Source organism: Nicotiana tabacum, chromosome 17 (assembly GCF_000715075.1).
Source record: "Nicotiana tabacum cultivar K326 chromosome 17, ASM71507v2, whole genome shotgun sequence".
In the NCBI taxonomy this organism is placed as follows: domain Eukaryota; kingdom Viridiplantae; phylum Streptophyta; class Magnoliopsida; order Solanales; family Solanaceae; genus Nicotiana; species Nicotiana tabacum.
In genome coordinates this window covers 145,978,236-145,989,893 of record NC_134096.1, presented here as the reverse complement: position 1 = coordinate 145,989,893, position 11,658 = coordinate 145,978,236, and positions in this window count along the sequence as shown.

The following is an 11,658-nucleotide window of genomic DNA, read 5'->3' as shown; positions in this document are numbered from 1 at the left end:
AAGATACTGGGTCCGCATCTGCGAGCAATGGGCCGCACCTGCGCGCCCGCTCCTGTGGAATTCTTCCGCTTCTGCGATCCCTCACGTCCTAGCCCCTTCCGATTCTGCGCTCCATCTTCCGCATCTGCGGTTATACCTTCGCACCTGCGACCTCTGGCCTCTTCCTTCCAAACCACACTTCCGACCATTGGTTCGCTTCTGTGGGCTCGCACCTGCGGTCAATGTTGCGCAGGTGTGATTACACTAGGTGCAACAACTTCAACTATTCTTCCAAAAGCAAATTTGATCCGTTAACCATCCGTAATCAATCTGAGGCCCCCGGGACCTCAACCAAACATACCCACTAGTTCTAAATTACCATACGGACTTTGTCGAACCCTCAAATCACATCAAATAACGCTAAAAACACGAATCACCTTCCAATTCAAACTTAATGAACTTCAAAGTTTCGAACTTCCACAACCGATGCCTAAACGTATCAAACCATGTCCGATTGACCTCAAATTTTGCACACAAGTCATATTCGACATTACGGACCTACTCCAACTTTTGGAATTGGAATCCGACCCCGATATCAAAAAATCCACTACCGGTCAAAATCTCCAAAAGTTTGACTTTCGCCAATTCAACCCTAAATCAGCTACATACCTCAAATTCCCAGTTCGAACACGCTCCTAAGTCCAAAATCATCGAACGGAGCTAACGGAACCGACGAAACTCCATTCCAGAGTCGTCTTCACACAATTCTTACTATGGTCAAAATCCTAAGACTTAAGCTTCTATTTTTAGGTACTAAGTGTCCCAAGACACTCCGAAACCAAAAACAAGACCTCCCGACAAGTCACATAAGCAAAATAAGGTACGGGAAAAACAGTAAACAGGGGATCGGGGCTATTACTCTCAAAACGACCGACCGGGTCATTACATCCTTCCCCTCTTAAAATAATCGTTCGTCCTCGAACGAGCATAAAGACATACCTGAAGTGGTGAAAAGATGAGGATAACGGCTGCGCATATCCCGCTCGGTCTCCCAAGTCGCCTCCGCGACCGGCTGACCCCTCACACTGAACCTTCACGGAAGCAATGTTCTTTGACCTCAGCTTTCGAACCTGCCTGCCCAAAATAGCTACTGGCTCCTCAACATAAGATAGATCCTTGTCCAACTGGACTGAGCTAAAATCTATCACATGAGCCGGGTCACTGTGCTACTTACGGAGCATAGAAACATGGAATACCGGATGAACTCCTACTAGACTAGGAGGTAAGGCAACCTCATAAGCAACCTCCCCAATTCGCCGCAACACCTCAATGGGACCAATGAACCTTGGGTTCAGCTTGCCCTTATTTCTGAACCTCATAACGCCCTTCATAGGCAAAACCCAGAGCAAGACTCGCTCTCCAACCATAAATGCAGGATCGTGAACCTTCCGATCCGCATAACTCTTCTGTCTGGACTCGGCTGTGCGAAGTCGATCCTGAATCACCTTCACCTTATCCAGGGCATCATGAACCAAGTATATATCCAATAATCTAGCCTTACCCATCTCGAACCAACCCATTGGAGACCGACACCGCCTACCGTACAGAGCCTCATACGGTGCCATTTGAATGCTCGACTGATAACTGTTATTGTAGGCAAACTCCGCAAGTGGCAAGAACTGATCCCAAGCACCCCCAAAATCTATCACACAAGCGCGGAGCATATCCTCCAGTATCTTAATAGTGCGCTTGGACTTCCCGTCCATCTGAGGATGAAACGTTGTGCTCAACTTAACCTGAGTACCTAACTCCTGCTGTACAGCCCTCCAGAACTGTGATGTAAACAGCGTACCTCAGTTAGAGATGATAGATACCGGTACGCTATGAAGCCTGACAATCTCGTGGATATAAATTCGAGCCAACTGCTCGGAAGAATAGGTAGTCATCACAGGAATGAAATGAGCTGACTTGGTCAGCCTATCCACAATCACCCGAACTGCATCAAACCTCTGCTGAGTCCAATAACAAAATCCATAGTGATCCGCTCCCATTTCCACTCTGAAATCTCTAACTTTTGAAGCAATCCACCTGACTGCTGATGCTCATACTTTATCTGCTGGCAATTCAGACACCGAGCTACATATTCCACTATGTCTTTCTTCATTTTCCTCCACCAGTAATGCTGTCTCAAGTCCTGATACATCTTTGCGGCACCCAGATGAATAGACTACCACGAACTGTGAGCCTCCTGGAGAATCAACTCATGCAAACCATCTATATTGGGCACACATATCCTGCCCTACATCCTCAATGCACCATCATCTCCAATAGTGACCTCCTTAGAATAATCGTGCTGGATCGTGTCCTTAAGGACAAGCAAATGGGGGTCATCATACTGACGCTCCCTGATACGATCATAAAGAGAAGACCGAGAGACCACACAAGCCAATACTCGACTCGGCTCAGAAATATCCAATCTAACAAACTGGCTAGCTAAGGCCTGAACATCCAATGCCAATGGCCTCTCTGCTGCTGGTAGATATGCTAAGCTCCCCAAACTCTCCGCCCGGCGACTCAAAGCATCGGCCACCACATTGGCCTTCCCGAGATGGTACAAAATGGTGATATCATAATCCTTAAGCAACTCCAACCATCTCCGCTGACACAAATTAAGATCCTTCTGCTTGAACAGATGCTGTAAACTCCGATGGTCGGTGTAAATCTCATAAGCAACACCGTACAAATAGTGCCGCAAAATCTTCAAGGCATGAACGATAGCTGCTAACTTAAGGTCGTGGACAAGATAGTTCTTCTCATGCACCTTCAGCTATCTGGATACATAGGCAATCACCCTATCGTCCTGCATCAACACTGCGCTGAGACCAATTTGCGACGCATCACAATATACAGTATAAGACCCCGAACCTGTAGGCAATAACAATATTGGGGTTGTAGTCAAAGTTGTCTTGAGCTTCTGAAAGCTCTCCTCTCATCCCTCCGTCCACCTGAATGGAGCACCCTTCTGGGTCAGCCTGGTCATAAGTGCTGCAATGGATGAGAATCCCTCCACAAAACGGTAGTAATACCCCGCCAAACCAAGAAAACTCCAAATCTCCGTAGCTGATGACAGTCTAGGCCAACTCTACATTGCTTTCACCTTCTTCGGATCAAACTGGATCCCATCACTCGATACTACATGACCCAAGAATGCCACTGAGTCTAGCCAAAACTCACACTTCAAAAATTTTGCATATAACTTCTTTTCTCTCAAGGTCTGAAGCACAGTCCACAGGTGCTGCTCATTATCCTCCCGTGTCCGGGAGTACACCAGAATGTCGTCAATAAACATAATGACAAATGAGTCAAGATAAGGCCGAAACACACTGTGCATCAAGTGCATAAAAGTAGCTGGGCCATTGGTCAGCTCAAATGACATCACAAGAAACTTGTAGTGACCATACCGAGTCCTGAAAGTAGTCTTCGGGATATCCGGCTCCCGAATCTTTAACTGGTGATAGCCTGGACGTAAGTCAATCTTGGAAAACACTCTGGCACCCTGTATTTGATCAAATAAGTCATCAATACGAGGCAATGGATGCCTGTTCTTCACTGTGACTTTGTTCAACTGGCGGTAATCAATACACATCCGCATAGAACCATCCTTCTTCTTCTTCACAAATAAGACAGGAGCACCCCAAGGTGACACACTAGGACGAATGAAACCCTTATCAAGCAACTCCTGTAACTGCTCCTTCAACTCCATCAATTCAGGAGAAGCCATACAATATGGAGGAATAGAGATGGGCTGAGTACCCGGTAACAAATCAATTCCAAACTCAATATCTCTATCGGGTGGCATGCCCAGAAGATCAGCTGGAAACACATCTGGAAATTCCCTCACTACTGGAACTGACTCAACTGTAGGGGTATCAATACTGACATCTCTCACATAAGCTAGATACGCGTCACACCCCTTCTTAACTATTTGTTAAGCTTTAAGAAATGAAATAACTCTGCTAGGAGTATACTCTAAGGTACCTCTCCACTCTAATTGGGTAAACCTAGCATAGCCAGCGTCACGGTCTTAGCGTGATAATCAAGAATAGCATAATGGGGCGACAACCAGTCCATGCCCAAGATAACATCAAAGTCTACCATGCTGAGTAATAATAAATCGGCTCTGGTCTCAAAACCACTAAGAGCAATCAAACACGACCGATACACGCGGTCCACAACAAGAGAATCTCCCACAGGAGTAGACACATAAACAGAGGAACTCAAAGAATCCCGAGATACGCCCAAATACAGGGCAAAATAAGAGGACACATAGGAATATGTAGAGCCTGGGTCAAATAATACTGACATATCTCTATGACAGACAGGAACAATACCAGTAATGACAGAGTCGGAAGCAACTGCCTCTGTACGAGCCAGAAGAGTATAATATCTGGCATGGCCTCCTCCTCTAGGGCGACCTCGACCTCCCCGACCTCCACCTCGAGCTGGCTGAGTAGGTGGGGCGGTAGCTGGTGCTGGAATCATAGACTGAGGACCCGGTGGAGCACGCAGTGGCTGAGAAGTCTATGGAGGTGCACCCCTCCTAAATCTGGGGCAATCCCTCACCATATGGCGAGTGTCGCCACAGTCAAAACAAGCTCTCAGAGAGCGTGACTGCTGTGACTGTCTCGGGCCAGGTCTGCTGGACTGGCCGCTAAAAGCACCCCGAGCAGGAGGCACACTAGATACTGGTGGTGCATAATAAGGCTCCTGGGGCCTAGAAGGGACCGGAATACCACTGGCGGCTGGAAGAGCTGAATGAACGGGCGACTCACATAACCCCTACCATGTCGAACTACAGCTGGGGCACGAGTACTGCTGTAAGTGCCAGACTCTCGAGACCTCTTGGCCTCCCTCTCCTCTCTATCCCGAACAAGCATGCCCTCCAATCTCCTGGCAATACTCACAACCTGCTAATAGCAAGGCCGGTGCATGCCGGGCCAATTCACTGAAGCGGACTGTATACTCTAACACAGTCATAGCACCCTAGCGTAGCTGCTCAAACTCCGCGCGCCATGAGTCCCTGAGACTCTGAGGGACATACTCTCTTAAAAACATATCCGAGAACTGAGTCCATGTAAGTGAAGCTGCCTCATCCGGACTACTCAACTCATAAGCAAGCCACCACTGATAGGCTGCTCCTTTAAGATGGAAGGTGGTAAAAGAAACCCCACTCGTCTCCGCTACGCCCATAGTACGGAGAATACGATGACACTCATCCAGAAAACCCTGAGCATCATCCGTAGCCAATCCGCTGAAGGTAAGTGGGTGGTACTTCTTGTACCTTTCAAGTCTAAGATGCTCCACCTCAAAAACGGCTGTCTGGTCGGCCTGAACCCGTTGCTTTGGAGTATCATCGACGGGAGTCTGTGCTCCTCCCCCAGTCTGAGATGTGGCAGGAGCAAGTGGAATCAATCCAGCCTGAGCTAAGGTGCTGAACATGCTCAGATGGGCTAGAGTCTCCTGGAGAGCTGGTACAACAACGGGTATCTCAGGTGTCTGCCCTCCATCTCGAGCTACTATGGGCTCCTCTGTCGCCGCGCACGGGTGCTTTTTTTGCACCGTGTGGTCGTCCTTGGCCTCTACCCCAGCCCCGGCCTCTCGCGGCTCTAGCAGGGGGCGTGGGTGCCTGGTCATCAGATCCGCCTGTACGTGTCCTCACCATATATGAGAGAATAGAATACAAAAGTTTAGAATTTCAAAGTCAACAATTTCGCACGACAAGGAATCAAAGAAGTATAAATTTTCCTAATAGTTCCATGACCTCCCGAAGATAAGTACAGATGTCTCGTACCGATCCGTGAGACTCTAATAAACCGGCTTGTGACTCACGATACCTATAAACCTAGAGCTCTAATACTAACATGTCATGACCCAAATTCTCCCCCCGTGAACATCGTGACGACACCTAGTCTCTACGACTAGATAAGCCTAACAAATCGCGGAAAATAACAAATGGAAGTAAAACTTGGCAACTAACAACAGTGAATAACTGAATAACTAGTAACAATGCCGCTCGGCATGTACGATAACCAATACTCTATAAATACACAGTCTTCCCAAAACCCAGAACATCATAAGTCACAAGCTACAGAAGGAGATTAGTATCTCTATACACTAGAGTCTAACAAAAGAAGTACGAAAGGTAAATGACATAGGAGAGAATAGAGGGGGACTCCGAGGTCTGCGGACGCGGCAGATATACCTTGAAGTCTCCGTACAGCAGCAAGCACTCTCAGCTAATAGCGGGGCTGATAAGAACTACCTGGATCTGCACACAAAACATGTGCAAAAGAGTAGCATGAGTACAGCACAACGGTACCCAGTAAGTGCTAAGCCTAACCTCGGTAGAGTAGTGACGAGGTCAGGTCCGGACCCTACTAGGATATAATCACAAGACAAATGATAAAATAAAATGAATTAAAACAGAGAATTTAACAGAAGGAATTCACAGAGAAATAACAACACATAAACAATGTGATAACAATAGGGGTGCTCCCAAGATACCGTCTCGTAGTCCCAAAAGTAAATACTCGACAGGAGATCTCCCGAGATACCGTCTCGTAGTCCCAAAAGTAAATATGCAGGGAGAACTCCCGAGGAATTGCCTCGTACTTTCAAAAGTAAATGTGCAGGGAGAACTTCCGAGGAACCGCCTCGTAGTCTCAAAAGTAAATGTACAAGGAGAACTCCTGAGGAACCGCCTCGTAGTCTCAAAAGTAAATGTGCAGGGAGAACTCCCGAGGAACCGCCTCATTGTCTCAAAGTAAACACACAACTCAAACCGATAAATACCATAGTTAACATCAAGATTTCTACAGTTATACTGATAAAGAACAAGGAAAAACAGGAAATCAACTAGGCATGCTTCACAGAGTTCAAATAAGCAATTAAAGCACGTAGACATGCGATATTAGACTAAACAGGATAGCTGCACATGTTGGAATATCTCAATTAAGAATGAAAACAGACTAATACTCATTTAAACGGTATAACTCAAATTAAAGGAAAAACAGATTACTACTCAGTAAAATAAAGTGGGTTTTACAACAAATAGCCCGTGTTCGTACTCGTCAACTCATGTATATGATGCTCACATATCACAACAGTACCCAATCCTAAGGGAATTTCCCCCACACGAGGTTAGGCAAGCCACTTACCTCGAACCAAGCTCAATCAATCTGTAAGAATGCCCTTTCCTCGATTATCTGACTCCGAATGGCCCAAATCTAGCCAAACACAATTGCATATCATAAATACAACTATAATAGGCTCATCTAATTAATGAAATCAATACTTTAACAAAAATTCCGAAATTTGCCCTAAAAAGTCGACCCGGGCCCACATCTCGAAATTGGGTATAAGTCACAAAATATGAGCACTCATTCACTCACGAGTCTAACCATATCAAATTTACTAAAATCCGACACCAAATGGTCCTTCAAGTCCTCAAATCAAACTCTCCAAATCCCTAGTCTCAACTCCCAAATTCCACCTTAAATACACACTAAGTATGTGGAAAAATAAATGGGGAAGCAAGATTATTGATAAAAAATAAGCACAAGGGACTTATCTCAAGAAATCCCTCAAAAATGCTCTCAAGAAATTGCGAAACCCGAGCTCAAAATGTTAAAAATGAGCAAAAATCGCGAACCCTTGCATTTAAGTGTTCTGTCCAGAAATCTCGCACATACGGCCCAAAGTCGCACCTGCAGAATTTCCATCGCAGGTGCAGGAATGATTTAAAGGGACTGGGTCCGCATCTGCGAGCAATGGGCCGCACCTGCGCGCTCGCTCCTGCGGAATTCTTCTGCTTCTGCGATCCCTCATGCCCTGGCCCCTTCCGATTCTGCGCTCCATCTTCTGCATCTGCGGATGTGCAGATGCGGTTATACCTCCGCACCTACGACCTATGGCCTCTTCCTTCCAAATCGCACATGCGTCCATTGGCTCGCTTCTGTGGGCTCGCACCTGCGGTCAATGTTGCGCAGGTGCGATTACACTAGGTGCAACAACTTCAACTATTCTTCCAAAAGCAAATTTGATCCGTTAACCATCCGTAATCAATCTGAGGCCCCCAGGACCTCAACCAAACATACCCACTAGTCCTAAATCACCATACGGACTTTGTCGAGCCCTCAAATCACATCAAACAACGCTAAAAACACGAATCACCTTCCAATTCAAACTTAATGAACTTCAAAGTTTCGAACTTCCACAACCGATGACTAAACCTATCAAACCATGTCCGATTGACCTCAAATTTTGCACACAAGTCATATTCGACATTACGGACCTACTCCAACTTTCGGAATCGGAATCCGACCCCGATATCAAAAAGTCCACTATCGGTCAAAATCTCTAAAAATTTGACTTTCGCCAATTCAACCCTAAATTAGCTACATACCTCAAATTCACAGTCCAGACATGCTCCTAAGTCCAAAACCACCGAACGGAGCTTACGGAACCGACGAAACTCCATTCCGGAGTTGTCTTCACACAATTCTAACTACGGTCAAAATCCTAAGACGTAAGCTTATGTTTTTAGGGACTAAGTGTCCTAAGATACTCCGAAACCAAAAACAAGACCTCCCGACAAGTCACATAAGTAGAAAAAGGTACGGGGAAAACAGTAAACAGGGGATCGGGGCTATTACTCTCAAAACGACCGGTCGGGTCGTTACATCCTTCCCCTCTTAAAATAATCGTTCATCTTTGATCGAGCATAAAGACAAACCTGAAGTGGTGAAAACATGAGTAATGGCTGCGCATATCCCGCTCGGTCTCCCAATTCGCCTCCTCGACCGGCTGACCCCTCCACTGAACCTTCACGGAAGCAATGTTCTTTGACCTCAGCTTTCGAACCTGCCTGCCCAAAATAGCCACTGGCTCCTCAACATAAGATAGATCCTTGTCCAACTGGACTGAGCTGAAATCCATCACATGAGCCGGGTCACCGTGATACTTCTAGAGAATAGAACACATGGAGTACCGGATGAACTCCTACTAGACTAGGAGGTAAGGCAACCTCATAAGCAACCTCCCCAATTCGCTGCCACACCTCAATGAGACCAATGAACCTTGGGCTCAGCTTGCCCTTATTTCCGAACCTCATAACGCCCTTCATAGGCAAAACCCGGAGCAAGACTCGCTCTCCAACCATGAATGCAGCATCGTGAACCTTCCGATCCGCATAACTCTTCTGTCTGGACTGGGCTGTGCGAAGTCAATCCTGAATCACCTTCACCTTATCTAGGGCATCTTGAACCAAGTCTGTACCAAAAACAAGACTTCCCGACAAGTCACATAAGTAGAAAAAGATACGGGGAAAATAGTAAACAGGGGATCGGGGCTATTACTCTCAAAACGACCGGCCGGGTCGTTACATCCTTCCCCTCTTAAAATAATTATTCATCTTTGATCGAGCATAAAGACATACCTGAAGTGGTGAAAAGATGAGTAACGGCTGCGCATATCCCGCTCGGTCTCCCAAGTCGCCTCCTCGACCGGCTAACCCCTCCACTGAACCTTCACGGAAGCAATATTCTTTGACCTCAGCTTTCGAACCTGCCTGCCCAAAATAGCCACCGGCTCCTCAACATAAGATAGATCCTTGTCCAACTGGACTGAGCTGAAATCCATCACATGAGCCAGGTCACCATGATACTTCCAGAGCATAGAAACATGGAATACCGGATGAACTCCTACTAGACTAGGAGGTAAGGCAACCTCATAAGCAACCTCCCCAATTCGCCGCAACACCTCAATGAGACCAATGAACCTTGGGCTCAGCTTGCCCTTATTTTCGAACCTCATAACGCCCTTCATAGGCAAAACCCGGAGCAAGACTCGCTCTCCAACCATGAATGCAGGATCGTGAACCTTCCGATCCGCATAACTCTTCTGTCTGGACTGGGCTGTGCGAAGTCGATCTTGAATCACCTTCACCTTATCCAGGGCATCCTGAACCAAGTCTGTACCCAATAATCTAGCCTCACCCGTCTCTAACCAAACCATGTCCGATTGACCTCAAATTTTGCATACAAGTCATATTCGACATTATAGACATACTCCAACTTTTAGAATCGGAATCCGATCCCGATATCAAAAGGTTAACTACCAGTCAAAATTTTTAAAAATTTAACTTTCGCCAATTCAAGCCTAAATCAGCTACATACCTCAAATTCACAGTTCGAACACGCTCCTAGTCCAAAATCACCCAACAGAGCTAACAGAAATGATGGAACTGCATTCTAGAGTCGTCTTCACACAGTTCTGACTACGGTAAAAATCCTAAGACTTAAGCTTCCATTTTTAGGGACTAAGTGTCCCAAGACACTCCAAAACCAAAAACAAGACCTCCCGACAAGTCACATAAGCAGAAAAAGGTACAGGGAAAAGAATAAATAGGGGATCAGGGCTATTACTCTCAAAATGATCGGCCCGGTCGTTACAGATTGATAACTGAGGGAGGTCGAGGGCCTGACTGTGAGGATATTTTTGGGATCGGGCTGCACGCCGCAGCAGGCCATATTGGCTTTATATATATTGTTATTATTATGTAGATCGGGGCTACCCACCTACAGCAGGCCTTATAGGCTTTATATAGCACGTGAGTTTTCTGTGCAGCATGTGAGTTGTCCGTGCGGATCCAAATATTTATACTATAGCACGTGAGTTGTCCGTGCGGTTTATAGTGCTTGGGATGAAGGAGACCCTCCGGAGTCTGTACACATCCTAGTGAGCGCAGGTACCTACTGAGTTCGAGTGCCGAGTGCCGAGTGCCGAGTGTGAGTGCCGAGCGATTGGGAGGATTGAGTGACTATGAAGATTGAGTGACTAGGAGGACTGAGTGATTGGGAGGACTGAGTGAATCGATTCTCTGAGAGTATGAATATGGTTTTATCACTGAGATACATTATATTGACATGCACACACGACATACAGGCATTGAGATGTATTTTCCTCATGATGTACGATATTATGTCATTCATGACTTCTCACACATATTGGCATATGTGCATAGTGATGCATTTTCCACTGGCTATCTGCAAAGGAAATGAAACATCTTATTTATTGTTGAAAGGATTTTTTGGGAAAATTACTGTTTTCAAACTTACTCATATTTTTGGCAACTTCGGTAAACGACTTGGGTTTTTCTCTGATATACCTGAAAGGCAGAACTTTTTTCATAAATTATGATTTAGCTGAGCATTTTATCTATGAGTTACTTCTTTTATTACTTGCTTTACATTGTTATGGACTGTTTTTGGCTATTGGTGTTGGACCCGACCTTTGTTCCTAGTTGTCATTACTTTCAACCTAAGGTTAGGTTTGTTACTTATTGAATACATGGGGTCGGTTGTACTCATACTACACTTCTGCACCTTGCGTGTAGATTTTTGATGTTGATGCTGTTGTACATGGTAGGAACTGGATCTGAAGATGTACCTGCGTTCCAATCATTGCTACCTCTTATTCTTGGTAGCTTCAGAATTTTAATCTGCTTATGTATATTTCAAACAGATGATATATTTTTATTTCACACCAGCTTTGTAAAATTCTAATCTTAAAAGCTCATGATTCGTACTACCAGTCCTTGGTGAGTTTATTAGAGTCAGT